The sequence below is a fragment of the Morone saxatilis genome, unplaced genomic scaffold (genome assembly GCF_004916995.1).
Source record: "Morone saxatilis isolate NCDOM2014 unplaced genomic scaffold, NCSU_SB_2.0 Contig7, whole genome shotgun sequence".
NCBI lineage: Eukaryota > Metazoa > Chordata > Actinopteri > Moronidae > Morone > Morone saxatilis.
The window spans coordinates 7,343,672-7,364,818 of record NW_023340246.1 but is presented as its reverse complement, the minus strand read 5'-3'; the positions used below and the strand labels follow the sequence as shown (position 1 = coordinate 7,364,818).

General features: G+C 40.6%; 1 protein-coding gene across 2 annotated transcripts in view; it reads right to left on the bottom strand.

Moving 5' to 3' along the window:
- The window catches only part of LOC118340894 (1-phosphatidylinositol 4,5-bisphosphate phosphodiesterase beta-4-like), a gene marked incomplete at its 5' end in the record, with an annotated part of 65,646 nt that overhangs the window by 44,098 nt on the left and 401 nt on the right, over positions 1–21,147 (bottom strand). For both annotated transcript variants that reach the window (XM_035679051.1, XM_035679052.1), the window contains 2 exon segments: positions 5,545–5,612; positions 17,589–17,634.

The following is a 21,147-nucleotide window of genomic DNA, read 5'->3' as shown; positions in this document are numbered from 1 at the left end:
TTATTTACAGAGACCCAACAGTTACCACCATGAGCAAACACACAGCGGCAAGGATAAACGTCCTTTTAAGAGGCAGAAACCTCGGACAGACCTTGGCTGTAGGTGGGTGGCCGTCTGCCTCAACCAGTTGGGGTTTGAGAGAAAGGAGTAGAGGCGATGGATGGTAAAGAGAGAAGGACAGAGACAGAGACAGAGGTTCACAGCAAAAACAATAGCAACAACTATACAAGTAGAAATGACGATAATGATGATGATTACAGACTTTTACAAAAACATAAGTGGATTGCACACAAACCTATGAATGATGGCACTTGTTTTTATCGTAAATTAACCATTAACTCAATTCACAATGAGGAGGTCTGCTGCCTGAAAGGATTATTTTTGTCACATGGCTTATCATAAAGACCTGCTCATGTTTTCTTCAACAGACAACTACAGAAATACCCTTGAACAAGGCACACAACTTGAGGTACACAACAGCTCCAGTGAAGATGGTAACAGTAAATTGTGGCAGCTCCCAAGTGTGAATGTGTCAAACTGAGAGAAAACACCAAGTGAGCACTGTGGTAAATCACATACAGACTACAACCTTACACAATGGGTTATGGGGAAATCAAGGATTAAGGATTGTTCAGAGTCCACATAACTAAAAATAGATTCCAGCTCAGCACCACTCTCCATATTCTTGTTTCTGAACTACAGAACCTAGTTAATCTTCTAGTACAACCCTTTTTAGTGGGTGTAATATTTTCACAGGTCACATCAGCCTTTCTCAAGAAAGCAAAGCTTTATTTTAAAACTTTTACACACTTACGCTCTTTAGGCTGCTCCCTCAGTGTAGCATTGTTGGGGAGAGATATAAAGTAACTGCTAGTTAATAGAAATAGAAATAAAAATAACCTTTATAAAGTCAGTTGGCTGATATATGCTTTTCTTGGGTTATATGTATAAAAATCTGTAATGACTATTTGTTTCTCTGGGATTGTGGATAAGGAAGTATTATGCCGGTGAAAGGAAGAATGTCTTTTTTCAAGCCAAATGACCCCTCTTCTTTGCCTTTTATAGTTGAGGATCACCCCACTCACTTGTACTCCTCGGTCCCAGGTTACATAATTAACTTCAGCCTGGGATGGAAACTGGCTGTCTTTCAGTCACACACACTGACTTACAGTGTCCAACTGTGGTCAGACAGAACATATTATATGTGAACATACAAGCACTTACTGTACCACATGCACAAATATAGTGCAAGGACATACGTAAGAATAAGACATTCCCACATTCAAATACAGCAGTAGGAGCTCCCTCACTTTCAAACACAAGACCATTGTCTGGTCAGTTTCCAGGATTCATCTCTACTGAACCGCAGATGAAGATGTAAATTAGTTCATAAAACACACAACCATACTGGGACACACACATCCACATACTCAAAGAGTTCTATATATAGTCATCTACATCCACCCTCTGCCAAATTGTGTTACACAAAGAATTTAACACATGGCCTAATGGACGGAGCATCCACCTAATAAATTATGGCCTAAAGCCGTGTGTGTGTGTGTGTGTGTGTGTGTGTGTGTCAGAGAGAGTCTGCTGACCCGAGGGTCAATGACTACCCTCAGTGAGGGAACACTGAGGCCTCTCAGAGGGAACGAGAGCAAGGAGGGGGGAAGGGAAGGAGGTGAGAGAGGGGGTAAGGGCTGTCCCTGGGTTATCAGCAGTCTTAATCAGAGGTATTTAGAGCGCTGTATGTTTGACTGTGTGTGTGCTTGCAAGTGTGTTTGTGTGTCTGTTTAAAAAGTCACTTAGTCAGGGAGTTCCCTGAATGTAATAAAGTAGAGGGGGCTGGGTTGGCGCATTAGCACACGTAACCCAACCCTGCGAATGGGACACAGTTCTCTAGTCGAAACCTCCCCTGCCATCTGTAAACAGACAGTATATTAGTATCAAAACTACTTTTATTTGTAAGTATAATGGGTGCAAAAGGAATATGAAGTTAATTGGAACTGAGAAATCACAAGAAAGCAGAACAATACAGGACTGAATCTTTAAGCAGAGAACAACCCGTATCAGCAATGCAGAAAAGACTTTCACATTACTTGGGGAATCCCTTTTACAGTGATGTTTTAAGCAGCTTTGTGTGTGGAGAATGGGCCTGAAATACAGCTAGAAATCCCTAGTCTTTGTACAGTGATGAATATGTGTAACTCAAGCCACCAAATGGAATATGGAAAAGATCATTTTTCATAAGGTGATGGTGAGGAGATGGTATCCGTGTCTGGTTAATAATAGAAACATCACACCGGAACGCTGGTATTAGAAAGACTTAAAAGTCTACGCAGTTGATTTTAAACAGTGTGTGGACATAGCATGGACAGAGGAGTGATGTGGATATGACTGAAGAGTGAGCCTGTGAACAGCCTGTGTAAACTGCAGAACATTTATTTTCTGACAGGCCTATGACTACAAAATGAAACTCAATCGCTCACTCAACTTCCTTATGTTTCACTTCTATTCTGGCACATTCAAGCATTAAGTTCATATTTGCTTCTCTTATATGCAGAAATTAGGTTTATATTTATATATTAATTATATTACTATTTTATATACAGCAGTTTATATTTGCACTGCATCATTTCCTGCTGTGTTGGCCCCTAAAAGAATCTGACAACACTGAAGATGCACTTTGGGCTATTTGACATTCATGTTATAATATTCCCAGAGGCATATGAGGACACAGTCAGAATCTCACTCAAGGCTTAGTCTAATCTTGGCATAAATGGATTGATGTTTCATTTGGAGGTGATGAAGGTGGGTGCAGAGCAACATGCAAAAGCCTGTTAATTTGGGTGTTGAAGTTAGGTAACTGGCCTTTGCAGAGGGATGCCTGCAGAGTGGAAATACCAAATTATCCCCAAATTACTATGTTACATCACATACTTGGTGTTTCTCTGTGCTGTGTGGCACGGTGCTGTATGTGTGACGGTCTCATTTAGACCAGATTAGGAGGTCAAAGGTTTGGTTTTCCCAGCTACACATACCCTTCCGAGGGCTCTTCAGGGGCCAGGTCTGCCCAAACATGGTCAGAAATAGTGAGGATACACATACACACACACAACATATTCTGGTTGACCTATGTGAAGTGTCTGAGAAGCCTCCAGATTTCATTTCAAAATGATTAAATTTCCTTCAGATAAACTCAATCTACTTTGAGTTTACTGTTTGAGCTGGCTACTGCAAAATGGCACCATGGGATGCCTGAAGGGGATTAAAATGTTCCAAATTAATGGACACTCAATAATACAAACTTCATTTTGGAAGAGCATTGTAACATCTGAAATTCTAGCCAAAGATGAAGCCTTCCACCAGTACTCCTTACTGTTGTCCATCTCAGAGAGTGACATGGGGGAATTATGGATAAGCCAGCAAGAGAGAAGAAGAAAATGAGTAATAAATAGAAGGTTGCAAGTTTGAGACAAGGAGGACTAGGCAGGGGGAGAAGAGGCAGGGGGAGGGAGCAGGGGTTGCTAAAAAATATGGGATTTCTCCCATTGCCCAAATAAGTACCTATTAAAAGAGAATTTGTGCCCTGCTGAGCTGCCGATAAGGCAGCCAGGAGAAAGGAGCTGTGGAAATAGAACATGTCCATATAGAGAGGGAAGCTGTGGAGAGAGGGAGCAGTAAGGGGCAGAGGTTAAATGCTTCCCCAGAATGTGTGCTTTCCACTGGCGTAAACCCAGTGAAAAGAGTCCCCAAGTCCCTGCTGATTGGCGCTGTTTGAGGGCCTACTGTGAGCATGATCGAGCATAGTCAGCTGAACTATCGCCAAAGAAATTTAAGCTTTTAAAACGGTTCCACATTCAAGTGCCATGTTTACCAAAAACACTAATGATGGGAGACTGGAGATTTTTCATCAGGTTTTATTACTTCAGTCAACATTAGTCTTTCTCATGCCGCAAGTTTTTGACTACTAGACTGACAGAGAAAGAGAGAAGACAAAAACAGAAAGAGGAAAACCTGTTTTGACAAACACCCCACAGATGTTGCTCCTCTCTGACACCACTGGTCTCCATAGCAACCCTGCTGGCCAGTAATAGCCTCTAGCTTGCTTGGCTGCAGCGGCGTCATGAAGACGCACACACATACACCATACACACACACACACACACACACCGGCGCATTTCAGCCTCTGAATGGGATCCCAGTGCGTATTTATAGAGACAGAAGGACTCACTAGCCCACCAAGCCCAACCACCCCCTCAGGCCTTACCAGAGAACACACATATCTAAACAGAGACCATCTACCCCCATCATTAAAAGCCCTGGCCACACACACACACACAGCCATAAAAACAGATCCACCAAGTCCCTTGATTCTAGTAAACAAGCCCTGTAATTGGCGATAACAGATAGCTGGGAATTATACATTAGAGCTGGCTTGTGTTGTTGCTTTCTCGGGTACGTGCAAAAAAGCACCGGCTGAATTGTCTTCTTAATATTTAGATGTACGCTCATTTTAACATGGAGAAATTGTGCTTTTCTCTACATTTTGCAAGGCACCATCATGAACACGGAAGACATCTTCCTGTAACCAAAGCCAGTGTGTTCCCACATTCACATTCTGCACAACATAGTTTTCATTCAGAGCTGAACACTGTTGTCAACAGGTGTCCTTGGCACTTGAACCTACAGTAATAAAATAAGAGTTGATAATTTCCCCCAAAAATGAGATAGATCAACGTTTGATCATCTCTTATACTTCGACTTGCCTCTGTGAAAAAAGACTCCTTAACTACTGTATCCTATACATACAGCTGAGTTTAGACTAAATGTACCCACAGTATAACATCAAATCTATCCTAGTCGATGTCTAGCATATACAGAGAGTTTTATCATCTTTTTTTATTTGAGGGACTTTGTAACTAACCAAAAAATAAAACACCAATAATTTAAAATGAACTGACAGGCAACAGGTGTGGGGTTGATGTAAGGCCAGCTGGCAATGCAGTGGGATAACAACTGTTGTCTCTTGTTTGGCAATATTACAAGGTGTGTCATAGAGATCTGAAAATGGCTATTTGTACCACAATTTGATCTGTCAAGCTGCTATGTGGTCATTTAAAGAGGCATTAAAACCTATTCAAGGTAGGGTTAGAGTAATAACATGGAACATTACCTTGGGCAGATAAGCTTTTGCCCCATCAAGACAATACAGTTGATTTTTCTTTTACCAATTAATGTTGTTGAAATTCTAGGCACTAATTAAAATAATAAATAATAACTTTGTGTAATTTGTTCAGTAGAGAATGAATCTTTGACGTCTGACTGTGTAATAATGACTGTCTATTGTGCGTCTGTCTGAAGTAAAATAAACAACACACTAATACTTACTCATCAGAGGTATGTATACCTATCATGTGCTTGGCTATTCTATAACGATGGCAGCAGTTCGAGCCAGGCAGTGAGATGATGATTGCATAAAGGATTGAAAACAGTGAAAGCCTCTGTACTGTATATGTGGGAGGTGAATCTGAGTGTACTTACCAGGTGACAGACAGAGGGACAGAAAACTGAGGGGAGGGGAGGACACTGGAGGACAGCACTGGACCACTCTAAAGAGATTCATTGAGGAGAAAGGAGAGAGAGAGAGAGAGAAAGAGAGAGAAGTGAATAAAAAACAAGACAAAACAACATTAGTGAAGTGCAATTTGCAGATATTCAACGTGCTGCTGATTCCATTATTCGGCCGTTTCATACACTTACAGTAATATTACTGATGCTTTTGATGTCTTCAGGGGAGATCCTGACACACAAACAAGCCCTCGGACGCATAACACACACTGGGGTGTAATCAGTCCCCCCCGCCTATGCTGCTCATCCTATTTGGCTTGAGCTGAATTTTAATCATTCCTCTGGCTTCTGCTTAATAAACTTTTAATAGGAAGCTGCTTCCCTTAAGAAAGGCTGCCTTCGTCAGAGAGTGGTGGAAATGAGCTGGCAAATTAGACAAACAGTACCACCTCCGCATCTGCTCTGCTATAGATTTTGAGTGGTAGCTATGTCACTGAGGATAAGAGAGTGTACTAAAAGCCTAAAATGTAAATGTAAACTACAGATTGGGTCAAAGGGACAGACAGGGAGACAGAGCGAAACAGGGACAACACTATAGATGGAAAAGAGGATAATCCTCCACTTGGCAAGCAATCTCATATCCTTATGTCCGCAGCAAAGACAAGACAAATTCCTCAACACTTCCTGTACTTAGCAGTGACTGCGATTCGCCTTGTGTCACTCCTCACCTCATCATCACAGCTCCATCTTGCTTTGCCCAGTACAGGACAGGAACTGTAGCGGTAATGGTTTCTTTATACAATCATTTTGCAAGATAAACTTAGAGTACCATAGACATGGTAGGATAGATTTCAACAACTAAGTGGGGAAAAGTTGCTGTTCTGCAGATTGTATTTACATCTGGGATTATCCTGGTTTATTCATGTTGAATTTTGTAGGATCAGTAAAAAATTGTTTCCTGTGACAGTCCCCTTTGTTCCATTTTGCAGAAGGCTCATCATAAAGTACATCTTTTGGGTACAGTTTGAAGAGGATAAAACAAAAGTGACTCATTAGCTGGTTAACATGACCAATGGTCAATGGTATGTCATATCTTCTGTTTTTTTTAGATCAGATTAGATATTCTTTATTGCCCCTAAAGGGAAATTCATTTCATTCAAGTCTGTGGCATACCAACAGACAAGTACAATAAATAAATAAATCAAAAACATTTGAAACAGAAAGCGATGCCTTCTATACTAAGTCTGTGAATGTGTATTGCACATATGTGTGTGTATGTGCATGTATGAACACATGTCTGTGGAGGTCGTAGTCCAGTTACTTAAAGGGTATTTATACACATGACCACAGTTGTTAATGAATTTTGCAACAAATACAGCTATCTAACAAGGCATGCTACAGATGTTATCCTGGAAACATTTGCCACGCCATCATTTCCACTGTACATCATCTACACAAGCTCTCTGCCTATTACTTCCTGTATGGCCATTTCCTGAAGGATGTGTCTTTCCCAGGGGAACATCTTTAGCAACGCTCAACCATCTCATGTACACCCATAAAAAAAGAAGGTTTCAAAGCAATGTCCTAAACCTTTATATTATTGAGGCCAAGTGCTGAAATAAAATTATAATACTCTACTGTATTACAAAGGAAGCATTCTTAATTATCACTCTATATACACACTTACATAAAGGCCAAATGAACAGGTTTATGAATTAAACAGCTCTTTATGTAACCTATGTAAATGGGTTAGGGGGTTAAATTTGGTCAAAGCTTGGTTAAAATACAATTTTATTTAGATTAAAGTCAGCACAATATAATGGCTACTAGCCACATAATCTAATAACATGCGCATATACTGTTTCGGTTTCAAGAAACACTATTATATTTTAAGTAAACTATACAGTAGCAACCTCTTTCATCCCTTTGACAGCAATTGCAGCAATGGGCAGTTATTAGGCTCTCATGTGGGCTTGAACAGATCAAGTGTGTAATCATCTAACAATGGTGGAAATTGAACAAACTGTGCCTCTAAGCCACCGTGAATTATTAATATCAAGGACAGCAAGACACCTCATCAACTTGTAAACATTAAATATTAGGGCATTTAGCTGCATACAGCCACATTTAAAGAACACAGAGGGTCGTCTTAGAATATATTGCTTTGGATATTACTTTTCACAGAAAGTGATTTACTTCATGAGGGGATTAAACCAAAAAAGAAAAAATCAATTAGTAATCACAAACTGCTTTAGGATTCAATATTTCTATGACAAGCAACCTGCCATTGATCCACTCAATATTGACCCAGCTCCATCCATTCTGTCTTTGGAGTCATCTGCCTCCTATCTCTCTCTCCTCTCCTCTTCATGTGGATGTGCCTCTCCCACAGTGGCAGCTTATGTGGATCAAATATTGTACATGTCAAGTGGCCTCACTGGCCAAGAGCTGTTCACAGGCCTCTTCAGCCAGGGGAGAGGATCAGTGGGTATGCTCTGAACCAAAAAAGGAAACCATGTCATGTATGCAGAGACCAGTATTTATGTTCTGATGAGGGTTTAGGTGAGAACACAATAGCAGGATCCAGAGAGACAGACAGCTACAGTACATATTTAAAACAGACAGATAGATACACCAATAGATAGAAAGATAAAAACAGTATTGTAATAAATGTTTGTAGTAAAAAGGCTTATTTATGGACACACTGTCTGGAACAAACTAGTCCAGTAACAGACAAAATATTAAGCAGCAGTTTTGAAAACAGAGACCACTGTTGGTTCTTGAGATGCTGCCGAGTGGAAATATGGGCGCAAGCAATACTACTCTATTATTTTCTGTTCTATTCATCGATTTGTCAACACAGAAGAACTATACTTGCAAACTAGAGTGAAAAAGTGCTACCATGGAAACTCCCGGCAAGCACCACAACCAGTATAGTCCAGTGATGGATACACAATGTCAAACAAAGGATGGATGTACTTTGCTACCTGATGGGCTCCCTCCCTCTGCCCTTTCTGCGTGTGTGTTACGTGTATGTGTGTATTTTTAGAGGGTGCTATTCCAAGTAACATCCAGCGGTGCGGTAATAATTCCTTTGATTAGGGCAACAGGTAAGAGGCTGGTAATCTCACCCCTGCCTGCCAGAGGATTTAAATGTTGTAAACAGTGGCAGCTTTAACATCATCACTCAACCAGCGACAGCTCTACAGGGGGAACCACACAGGGGTGCTGATTAAAAGGACAGCACTGTTAACAGAGCCAACCACACACACTCCAACAGGTATCACAAGATGGGATATGGCAGGGGAAGTGACATTATCCATGTTACCTGGAATAGCCCACTCTAAAAATAGCACACAAGACCACACAAACTTTTATACACATCAACAGGAAAAATATGGTTATAAAACAAGAGAGACATGCATATATATCTTCATGTGCTAAATAACTAAAGACTGGGAGGGTGACAGCAAGGAAAATGTCTCTTATAAGCCAGTTTCGCTGTGAAGAAAATGCCAAAAGCATATGTCTCCGCCGCAGGAAATCGACCCAACCCATAGCCTGACACATAGCTCTCTGTGTGACTCACTGCTGGCTGTCTGCTGTCATGAACAGCACCTGTCAGGGTACTGAGAGGACAACTCTCATGTCAGCCCTGATGTCAGCTATGTTCCTCTTCTATATTGCGCTTTTTCGAGTCACTGTGAAGGGGACATCAAACAACACCAACTAATTCCGGCCAGAGGAGCGCTCTGAGAGACCCCCGCCCCCTGTTTATCATGCAGCTGTGTCCCATAGGGCAGCAGGGTTTCTGAGAGGGTCCAAGTAGAGGGAGACCTAGTGAGACCTAAAAATAGGGAGGTTTATTCGTCGTATCTTCATTTCATGGATCATGGATGGTCAGATGGAAATCTAGACAAACAGGAACACCAAAGCATGATTGAACTGCATGGACAAACTGGATGTTTTATAGTAGTACAACTTATTAAATTATCACTGTAGTATGACTTAGAGTTAGATGAGAAGATTGTCACCACTCTCGTGTCTGTACGGTAAAGACAAAGCTACTGTCTAGGGTCTACTACTCCAATAAACACATTATATCTTGTTTGTTTGAGCCGCATTTAAACCTAAGTGAAATGACATGTGGTGGGTTATGTTTTTTTTTGTAATCACTGTGATGTTACCAGGCAACCAGCCATGACTCTGGGAAGTTATTGCGCCACTGTTTCTAGTCTTCGTGCTAAGCTAGGCTAACCAGCTACTGGCTTCATATTAAGCTTACAGACATGAGAGTGGTATCAATCCTTTCATCAGACTTTCAGATCACAATCTCAAATCACAGATATGTCAGATTCAAATTGGTGAGATGTTAAATGGTTTATACCTTACCTAACAAAAAAAGATTCTAAAATTTTATTAAGAAAACCTAATAAAAAATATATTTGAGATTTTTCTGAGAAAATCTTTTTTAGTCATAATTTATCTTCAATGTCATTTTGTTAAAAAAAATCATAAGAAAATCGTGAATTGTGTCGGATTGTGAGTTGATTCTATACATCCCTACTTGTTATGATGATAACTGTATTTTTTGTATAATTTTTTACCATTGGAAATGTGCCTGGTGGAGAAATAAAAATAAGCTTTTAAATACCTACCAATTTCTTGAATGTTTTTCTTTTTTACAAAGTCTAAAAAAACGTTATACATACGTGGCTCCAATAATACATGTGATTTAATGTTTTCATTTTTCAAAAAGCCAACCACTGGCAAGCACTGGTTTGAAAGGAATGAATGACTTGAAACAACACTTCTTAGTGTCTTTTCAGTAGAACGTGGGTGAAATTGAAATGGGAGGCAAAGACGAAAGGAGAGGCGTCCTGAGAGAAGCAGAGAACAATGGTGGTGGAGAGAATGGCAGTCAGACAAAGAGAGATGCACACACACATTTCACATACACTTTGACTTTTCAATTTTTTCTTTTCTCTGTGATGCTGTCAGGAGCCGGCTCCCTGAGGGCCAAAGCGAGAGCAGTAGCCAGAGAGTAAAATCCAGGCAGAGAGAAAAGGTGAGAGGAAGAGTTTTTCTACTTAGTGAGTCATAGAGAGAGCACAGAGAAAACATCACTCCTTTTCCCCTGGAGAATGATGGACGACTGTCTTCAATAAGAACAAAATTAGGTCTGGGTGGGAGAGCACTTCAACCAATGTGCTGGCTAATTAGTGGATTACATTAGCAGTCCAGAGTCCAGGGACACTGTCACAGGGACAGGTTCTTTACTACCGATGATAGGAATTCAACCTCAGCTAATACTGAGAGCTATTATACAGCACAATATACAGAACAATTTGGTATGACATGGAACACTGTATAGATGAAGCCTCTGCAGAGACCTGCAGCACTTCACTGTTACTTTAGCCCTTTTCAGACATGTAATCTGTTTAAGTGATGCCATTTTCACTTTCAAACTAAAGAATTAAATTGTTAAATTAATATTCCATTATGACTGTACTCAAACATGACATGATCATTACAGATGACACTAAGTCACACACAATAGTTGGTATCTGGTACATAAGAGGGCCTTGATAGAGAACAACAGTGAGATGGAAAATAATGATACAGAGAAAGAAAAGTGTTTTCTGTTCTCTCGCAGGCTGATGTTGGTCAATTTGTGTCTGCTCAAATCACGTACTTTCATGAAATTAAACCCAGGTTCCTACTTAGTGTATTTACATTCTGTAATTACCTCTCTATACAGTATATACGTTTTCACTGTTAGTGAAAGAATCTGCCATTCCTGTGCTGGATTCAAATTGCCTACCTACGCACGCGGGATTCACAGGAAACGAGGCATGCATGTAATCTATTTCATCGATATCAGCCTCACTGCTGAATATTCACTTTTCTGACACCACATCAGAGCTGAGTTACTGCAAATGCAAACCGAACATTATGTATTGCTGATGCTTGATATCACAAGCATTCTTTTTATCGCCTATAGAAGAAATCACAGGAGACGTGATGCAGTATGCGCTGACCACGGTAATCAAAAATGCATCTAGAAAACAAGACAACTGTCACTTGGGGCATTTTTTTCATCAATGGAACATATATACATATTATATATTGGGGGGCTTTTTCTCCCTTTATTAGACAGGACTACTTTAGACATGAACAGGAAAGGGAGAGAGAGAGGAGATGACATACAGCAAAGGGCCACAGGTCAAATTCAAACCCATGGTCGCTGCAGCAAGGACGTATCCTTGGTACATGGGGCGCACCTCTACCAGGTGAGCCCTTTCAATGATGGAGAGCTGCAAGCAACAGGCTGCACACATCCAACTCTCCAGCTCTGCTGTTGTGTGCGTGTGCAGCATGATATCCGATTGAGGTTGCAATTGTTATTGACTGACATTTTTATTAAAACATTTTGTTGAGTTTGTTTGGTTGCACTGTAAATAGATACACCAGCTGCTCTTCTGGTTTATTTCAAACAAAGTAGCTGCTCAATGAGTGTTTACCCACCCCAGAATTCTGGGACCTGTAGCAATAAACCACACTTGCTGTTGCCACTTTAACCAAATCCACTTAAATTATAAGGATTACAACTTTAAGTACTTCACTGGATATTCATTCTCTAAGCAGGTGGCATTAAGGGAAATTTAAATTGTAGAGACAGGGACCCAGTCTAAGGTCTGACGACTGATTGTGGCCTTTTCTTCAGAAAAAAAAAAAAGAATAAAAAACATTTTTTATAGACTGTTCTGATCTGAGGCTTGACCTTGTAGGACTGCCATCATGAATTTTACAAAATAGACGTATGGGCTTATTCAAACCTGAGACTGACATAAAATTGCCAGTAAAGTAAAACATAATGAAGTGCATGTCTGAAAGGATTGTAGAATTCAAGGTCTTTGCTGAAAATAAGTAAAGCAATTCCTTTCAGTGTTGTACTACAATGAAACCAGTCATATAAGGTTTCTTTTCATCGCTGATTCAAACTCTGACAACTTGTATAACTCATCTCCGTCAGCGGGGGTTACAGAAACACAACGATTCAGTCAATTTTAAGCCAAATCTGATACATTTTGTTGTGAAATGTTTAATCACATCTTTGTGAAACACACAACAGCTATTGTTGTTGGTGACTGGCCACCTAACACCAGAGTCACTAATGGGGCATGGAGACCAATGTATGATAAAGCGGCTGGATTAAGTGCCGCTTGATAAAACTGTATAATGATATATACACTATATGTAGAATTTCCTATTCGTCCTCATGTGGTATAATTGTGTCATTTAGGGGAGGAAAAAAAATGTCTCCCAGCATTTGCCAAAGTAAGATTTATGACACTCCTCTTATGATGTGCTTTGATTGTGGCACTTTTCTAAACTTTACATTACTTCCACAGTTTGTTATGATAGCCATCTAATGGATTCATGTGCTAAGCCCTGAGGTTTGTTTAAATGACATGCGAGAAGTGTTTCATGAAATATGGCTGGGAGCCTTTGACAAATATCTGGCACTGGTCGGAAATTCAAGTTTTTCCATGCTGTTTGTCTGTTATGCTGTGTGTTTATACTATAAATTTGCTTGTTTCCCTCAGTCCTCCAGTTCAGGGAGCATTTATTTATTTATTTGTTTAGATAAAAATGCCCTACAAAAACACCATTCAAATCTTTGTCTTTTAATACATAAAACAAAGAAGTACATCAATTAGGCCAATATTAAATACTTCACGCTTTTCCACACGGGGATATCTGCACAAAACCAGGCATTCCCTCACAGCCATTAGATTATGCAAGTCAATAATAAAATAGAGACAATGGTGCTGTGCTCTGTATTCTGCATTTCAACCTAACGGAGCAGGATAAGTGATAAGCCCAGCTGCTAAATATTACATAATTGCTTGGACTTGTTATCCTGTATAGTAGTGAGCTGATTAAAGATGCTCTTCTGGCACATGCTGTACACATGCTGCACACACACACATACCATTTATCTCTCTCCCTCTTCTCTTTCCCAGACAGACAAGAGCACTGCTGTAAAAAAAAAAAAAAAGAAAAAGAGGAAGAAGCAACATTCCTGCTGTTTATCTAGTCATCTGATCTGGCAAGCGAGTCATGTGTTGGAGCTGTATTAGAGGCTCGGCACCATGCTTTGGGCTAACTCTAGCCTAATGTATTCTGCTGTGTATTTAGCGTCTCTGTTCACTCTCTCTTTTTATCTTAATGTGAATAAGTCGCATACCCTACGAAGCACACAAATGCAGCAGTTTTCTTTTTAGAAACCAGTTTTCTCACCCCACAACCAGCACAGATGTTCTCTTTTTCTCTGCCTAATGAAGCCACTGTTGTAGGAAACCCAGAACCACAACCTGCTCTGCGTCAGAGATGGTATCTCTAGTGATCAAAGGACAATTTTGATTAGCTTACTCTCTTCATGTCACACAAGCACATAAATCGTTACATATATAGACAATATACAACCAATCGATAGTTAAGGGTTTCTAAAGGTTTCTACCCTCAAATACCGACAGTGTGATAAATGTACTAATTATTTTGCTGACTTCAATGATCCTCGTCAGTGTATTGTAAAGCCCTGTTCTCTCTATTATTGGGCTGGCTGGGTAATAATAACTATCCAGGAGAGGAAGGTACAGAATCAAGTTTTGCATTCTAGAGCGAAGGTCGACAGTTTAATTGGAAGTGCAAATTGCGTTCACATGTATCCCCATAGTGGATTGAGCCATGGGTAAAGTGAATGTGCACACTGCGAGCGTGTATTTAAAAGAAGAAGGGGGGATGGAAGGAGGGAAGAAACAAAGAGTGCTGGGTAATAGCTCTCCTTTTCAACTTCAGTATATTTTTAGAGCCACGCGTGTAGCTGAGCTGCAATTATTATCACTGAAGTGTTGTTTTTACTCTTCGAAGCCTCTTTCACACAAACCAGGATGCTCCCGCTGCCTCCTACTGAATCAGCTAGGCTAATGCTGCCAATTTTTTGTTAAGAAAGAGTAAATATTGACTTGATGACGGCAGCTCCCATCAGTTGGTGTGAGAGAGAGCGTCTCCCTCTCTTTCTGTCCGCTTTGCTTTCCGCTCTCCCTCTCGCTCTCTGCTGCTGGCTGAGAGTCTGCAGAGAATACCCCTGTCATTATATTCACCCTCCAGCCACATTTACCCTTGTATTGAAGACGCACACGCCTCATCATTGATCTCTCTCTTTCTTCAAGCAGCAATCCCTGTGCTCGCATATTAATCTACAACATCTGGACCAGTCAGGCCATGTTTTGATGAGCTGTCTTGCATTTGAAGCTGAGACTGATAGAGTGGAGTTTATCAGTGCAGGGAGCACAGGGTGATGATGGGATTTACTGAGCCTTTTAGCAGTGTCACAGACCAGTAGAACCGAGCACCCGTGATGATAAAGTGTTTCATGTAGTATCTTAAAAGGTTTTCTATGCTCTTCTAAGTGCTCCTCCTGAGTAACCTTTTTAGTTATACCTGATCCTACGAAGACGACGTTCTTTGACTATAAAACTAAACGAAGCTTAAATCAAGTCTATGTAGTTTGTGTGGCTTAAGCAGACGTACACATTCCAACTTTTATCACAACCACAGTCATACAGCCCTTATATAGAAATGATATTCGTGAACACTGAATTGCACATATATTCAGTCAGAAACAATGATTGAGCATCTCCCTTCCCTCACTTTACGTATTACAAAACAAGCTTCAGCACATTTAGATGAACATGATACTGGTTTCTTTTTACGATTTCAGAGGGGACATTTTATTTTTACTTTTGCAATCATTTAAAGATCCTGTTCCTTTGAAAGCGACACCTTGTCATCCCGGATGCAGCCTCAAGTGACTGTCACATCCATATTTTCAATGAATGTCGAGGTCTGAAAATGGAGCGGAGGGTAGGGCAGCCTTTCAGTGTGCTGGATCCATGCAAACACTTGAAATAGGAATTGATTTAGGTATGTTGACTCTGCCGCTGCTAGTAGAGACATTGCTGATGTATGACCGCTGCTGCTACTAATAGCATCTGAGTTTTCACCGTTTGGAAGAATCAAATAGAGGTGCTTCATCAGAGGAGGCACCATTGAATTTAACACTGGATGAGTCTAATGTTCTTTATTATTACTTCTGTTTCATATGAAAGCACACTGAGCTCAACATGTCATAACACACTAGAGGTGGCAGTTTACTAAAGAAATGCTCGATTACATGAAAACAGGCTTATAGGCATTGTTATTGCTTAAAGGGATTTCAATCAAATGTAATTCATCCGATACTGGTGAACTGAGCTTTGTGTCACTGTGTATTCACATTTTTAGAATATTTTTACACGCTGGGTAGTTAATATGTTATCAGAAACATACCTTAACATTAGCAAATGCACTTTCCGTGCTGTACCAAATACATGTTGAAACAAACTGACCACAAAACTGAGAAACATGAACTGTGTCTATTGTGAGCCATTTTATTCCTCACTGAGCACAAAGAGGAGAATTTAGTTTCCTTCTGTCATATCTTTGCACCATCTTTGCATCCATTTTGTCTTATGCAGCCACATAAGACAAAATGGAAAATTGAGCGTTCCCGTGCGTGCTTCTTCATCTACTGAATTGGTCCTAGGCTGGAACATCACTAGAGGATTTTGAAAACGTTTTAGTGTTCCCAGCAAGATGGGTACCCCTGATCAAAGACTTGGCCAATTGATCTGGTAATGTGAAAAGCCATGCACAGGTTTGGTATTAACAAACTGAAGGGGACTAGCTTATGATACACTCAAGGAATTACAAGCATAACAATTTTAATAAAAGAGCTGTTGAATTATCTCTTTCTTCCCTCAGCACATACATCTGAATATTATTACATACAAAATATATCAACAGTTTATACCAAGTAGCCAGGGAATAACAGGGTTCTGACATTTCAAACATCAGCAGGGTTATCTCAGATATATCAGACATATTTATGAATTGAGAGATGAAACAGTATGTGAAATCTGCCCATGATGTGATTTATATTTAAAAAATAGTTTCAGATTTTAAAGTCTCCTAATATAGCTTATTTCTGCCATTGTGCTGATGCTTTGCTCAATATAGGAATAACTGCACGTCACTATTCTTGCAAGTCGGTCAAAAATGAAAATGTATCGCTCTCTCGTCTGTAAAAATCTACAAATGAATCAGGCCCAGCCAACAGACAGCCATCATGCTACACATCACATCATTAATACATATTACATAATTAATACAGAATATATTATAGAGAGCAATCACTTCTCAGCCCTATTACAGTTTCCAGCCTAGCATGAGGGAGCACATAGCAGCAGCAGCAGTCACGCAACTTGCTTATCAATGAGTGATGTCTGGCTGTGGATCGGCGAACGTTGCACATCAGTCTTGTATGAAAGATACGGTGAAAAATTAGGCCTCGTGCTTCCATCATTCAGCGCAAATCCAATAAAATGTCAGTCGGTTCCAGCTCTCAATGCAAGTGGTTTGCAGTGTTGAACACTTGGAAGATAAAAGCATCTGTATTCTCTAATGAGAACTCGACTACGAACAAAATAAGAGTCAGGTGCATATGTGCGCTAAATATTAGATCCTAGTCCTTATCATTCCTTGCATTCTTGATGGTTGTTGCTTTTTGGTTTCCCCCTTGTTTTTGTGTATCCAGAAGCACATTAGATTACACACTGAGACATGCAGATTACATAACTCGTCCAGTAGGCCTACAGGCAGGATGAGGCCATATGTTTCATACACATTTATGCACACACTAAGCTATTAATATGCAATCGTGAACTGGGTGCTCTGAAAAGAAGAAACTAATATTGAAGAGGTTTTACTAAATTCTGGGAATAGAGCCTTTTCATCAATTGCTACCAGATGGTAGACAAAACCTAACAGGAACTGAATAAAAATAACATAGGAAAAATAAATGTGGACTGCAGCAGTGACCACTGGCAGTGAGCAACCACAAAACTCACCAGTTCAGCATCAATAACGTTCAGCGGGAGAAGCTCATGTCTTGGCCTGCAGAGACAAAAAAGGACATACGGTAAGAAGGGGAGAGAATTTCATAAATCAGAGAGGCCTGAATCTGGACTTATTTGGCTGAGGTCTAAAACCCTGCTATACAGTAGGCAGGAGCTGAGGCGAACCACACAGAGAGGCAAGCACATACCACATCCCGATACTCCCCTGCCAAGGAAAACAGAAAGTAAATCACAATATCGACAAACAGCTTCACAACAGCCTTAGTTTGTCAGACTTTAACAGTAAGGACAGACATGCCGAGGGCTGTGATTCAACATGTTTTCGACATACTACCACAACATCCTGTCAGCTGGTGTGCCAGGCTGCCTGTCTGTTGATCAACCCATCTGTCTGCACTTCCACATTCACAGATCTCTCTGTGAGGCCTTAAAACATCCATGGAGGTTGACTGACAGCTTTGTCAAGGCTGTTGTGAGAAGAAACTGCACTGTGATAAAAACCCGATAGCCCTATCAAAACAAAAAAGGGTAGAGCTGGAGACAGCCAAGCTAATCAAGACCAGACCCTCATAATTATTAAAAGACGCAGCGCAAAATAAATAAAGAGAGGAAACGAGCGAGGGAGCACGCCAGCCTTCGTAAAGGAAAAACAAGCAATGGAGATGTACAGTAAACGGGCAGGCATTCCGACGCAAGTCCCACTGGAGAAAACCTCTAACCTTGAGCAATTCAATATGATGCTGGCAAGTACGCCATTGTGAAAACATATAAACAGAGAAAAAGAGATTTTCTCACTTCGTTGCCGCTTGGACCAAACCATCCAGCTACACTGCAGCTCACCATAGAAATACAAATATTCCAGAAGATAACAGTGGGCAGTGTGTGCCTTAGACAGTTCATAGCCTCATCAGCCTAATCTATGGCTGCAACACACTCATTTTCACATTGCCAATCGTGACAAATGCCAGGCTTGGCATGCGTGTGGTGCGGTGTTTACTTTTCTCTTTCTCCATTATATGCTGTCTTTTCTATCCAAGAGTCGAAAGGCAGTTTTGTTATTAGCCTCTCTGTGACTCAAGCGAAGATGTTTTTTTCATTCTGTCTGGCTAAATGCACAGATATTGAAAAAAAAAATATTCTGCAAAACACCTTCAATCCAGCCAATTCTGAACAGTAAATTAAATTGCACCCCCACCGCCTGAGTACACTTACATGCTATGCATTTCAAGCTGGACACGTAACGTGATTTCAGTCAGTTTAGAACAAAACAGCAACCAGGCCCACTGTGTGTGTGTGTGTGTGGGGGGGTTACACCAATCAGATGGAGGAGGAAAATATTGAATTTCTTAAAGCTAAATGAGTATCAAATTAGCCAGGCAAACTCTCAAAATTGGGCCAGTCAGTGCTTACAAAATCTACACATTCTCAGAAGAATATTATAGAATAACAGGGATGAAATACAATTTCAGCATCATCGTATGGGAAACATGGTAATTATGAAAAGGTGATCATAGGACGCAAAAAGCGCATTCAGTTTCGTTCCTCAAACCATTAAAACGGATAATAGCATGTGATAATTACGGTCACAGTATAGTAATCGCAAATAATAGGGATTACCATTACAGTTCTAATCATGCAGCCATGCTATTATCAAATTAACATAAATAACCAAATAATTCTATCAAAAGCACTGACCACTGAGCGCCCCAAAGACATAACACTTAGAGCGTCATCTGGTCCAAAAAAAGAAAATAATAAAACACCTGCACACCCTGAGTTAGCCTTTAAGCTTCTTAGTCCACCTTTATTCATCAAACTGCTCCACAGTCCAGGTTTAAGCCACAGGTAAGGGATTGTTATTGTGTGAGGGAGGGTAATGTTTGCCTCTGTAATCACCACTGAAACGTACGCGGCAATGTCAATAAGTCACAGGAGAATTTGTTTTTCTTTACCTAATATTTGCGATCTTTCATGTGCAGCAGAGGACACACTTTAGAAGGAGACATGGGGGGCAACCTTCTGCAATTGTAGAATAATAGACAATCAGGCACACTGCGGTGCCTGACCAAACGCCTGTTGAGATTAGATATAGCGGCCAAACAACATTTTGAATACACTTTCATACACCTGTGCTGCATTTTACAGGAAGAAGACAGGGCTCCTCTGCAATTATGGCTCATAACGTATAGGTGGACAGAGGACAAGTGGTGTGAACAGGTGGGACAGCTGATGCAACAAGTCTGTAAAGACACCATCTACATCGATTCATCAACTCATTTTAAAGAACATAAAAATAATAATAAAATAACACATGACGGGCTATTTGCAGTGCAAATAAGCCTGCAGAGTTACCCACAGGTTATTCCTGAACAAATAACACGCTCTACCTCCTGGGTGTGTGTGATGGAACAGGTTTTGAAAATAGATACCTGTTGTCTATGTCAAATTCAGCAATGCTGTCCTGGCTTCAAAGAAAGCCACTTTTTACATATATCACCCCCCCCATAAAAAAATAAAAATAGAGAAGTTCCAGACAACTAAGAGAGTCATTTTCAAGGTATCGACACTACACAACACATCAAATCTAATATTCCTCATCTTTTTCACTTATCACTGATTCAAGTGGACTGAATGCACTGAAAAGTGACCAAATTAACTTATTATCAAATTAACCAAAATCCGACAGTTTCGTGATCTTACTGCTCATTGTTTGAACACTGATATGACATTGAAAAAAAAAAAAAGATTTGTTTTTCTATGAAACTAGTACTTTCTGGTTGCCCTGCCGGTGAATCAATGACACCTTGCTGTCTGGGATGTATGCATGTCAGCTGCAGCTCCCAGATTCATGTAGCTGCCCACCCGCCTAGCAGCAGCGGTCTTTGAATGCACCAGCTCAACACATTAAATTGACATTGTATTAAGATTCTCTGGCAGGTCAGTGGGGTGGGACGGGAACATTACAGTGCTGCAAACCGCCATGTACACACATCTGTGTAAATATAAGGCAGAAAAAGCCAGGTTAATATCGGTTTGTCCGTTGACTTTTATGGCCACTGTGCAGTTGTGCAGTGTGCCTGTCATCGGCCGGCTGGCTCCTTATCTGTCCCGCTACAGCTAGCTCCACTGGCTAGCCTCCCAGCCGGTGGAAACATCAATAACCGCCGCATTTCATCAAGTTTACAAGCCGCGGCGGCTCTCGGTTGTATCGTATTTACCGGGAAAATAAACCACTGCGCCGTGCCAAGCTTTCTCGATATTAAATTGCTAAAGCACCATTTTAATGCGTTTGGCTAGCTAGCTAGCAAAAGGCTACTGTATCCAGCTGTGTGTGAGTGTGAGTGTGTGTGTGTGTGTGTGTGAGAGACACAGAGACAGAGTGAGAGGATGTGTGATGTCTGAATGATGCGAGCAGGATTTGGAGTGAGCCTCCAAAAGCTAGCGTGATGGAGTTCAAATGAAAGGTCCTGTCTCAGCAGCATCCGTCTAACAGCTAAACTAACACTGAATTCAACACAGTCCGTTTAAACGGAGCAGCCAGCACAGTAAC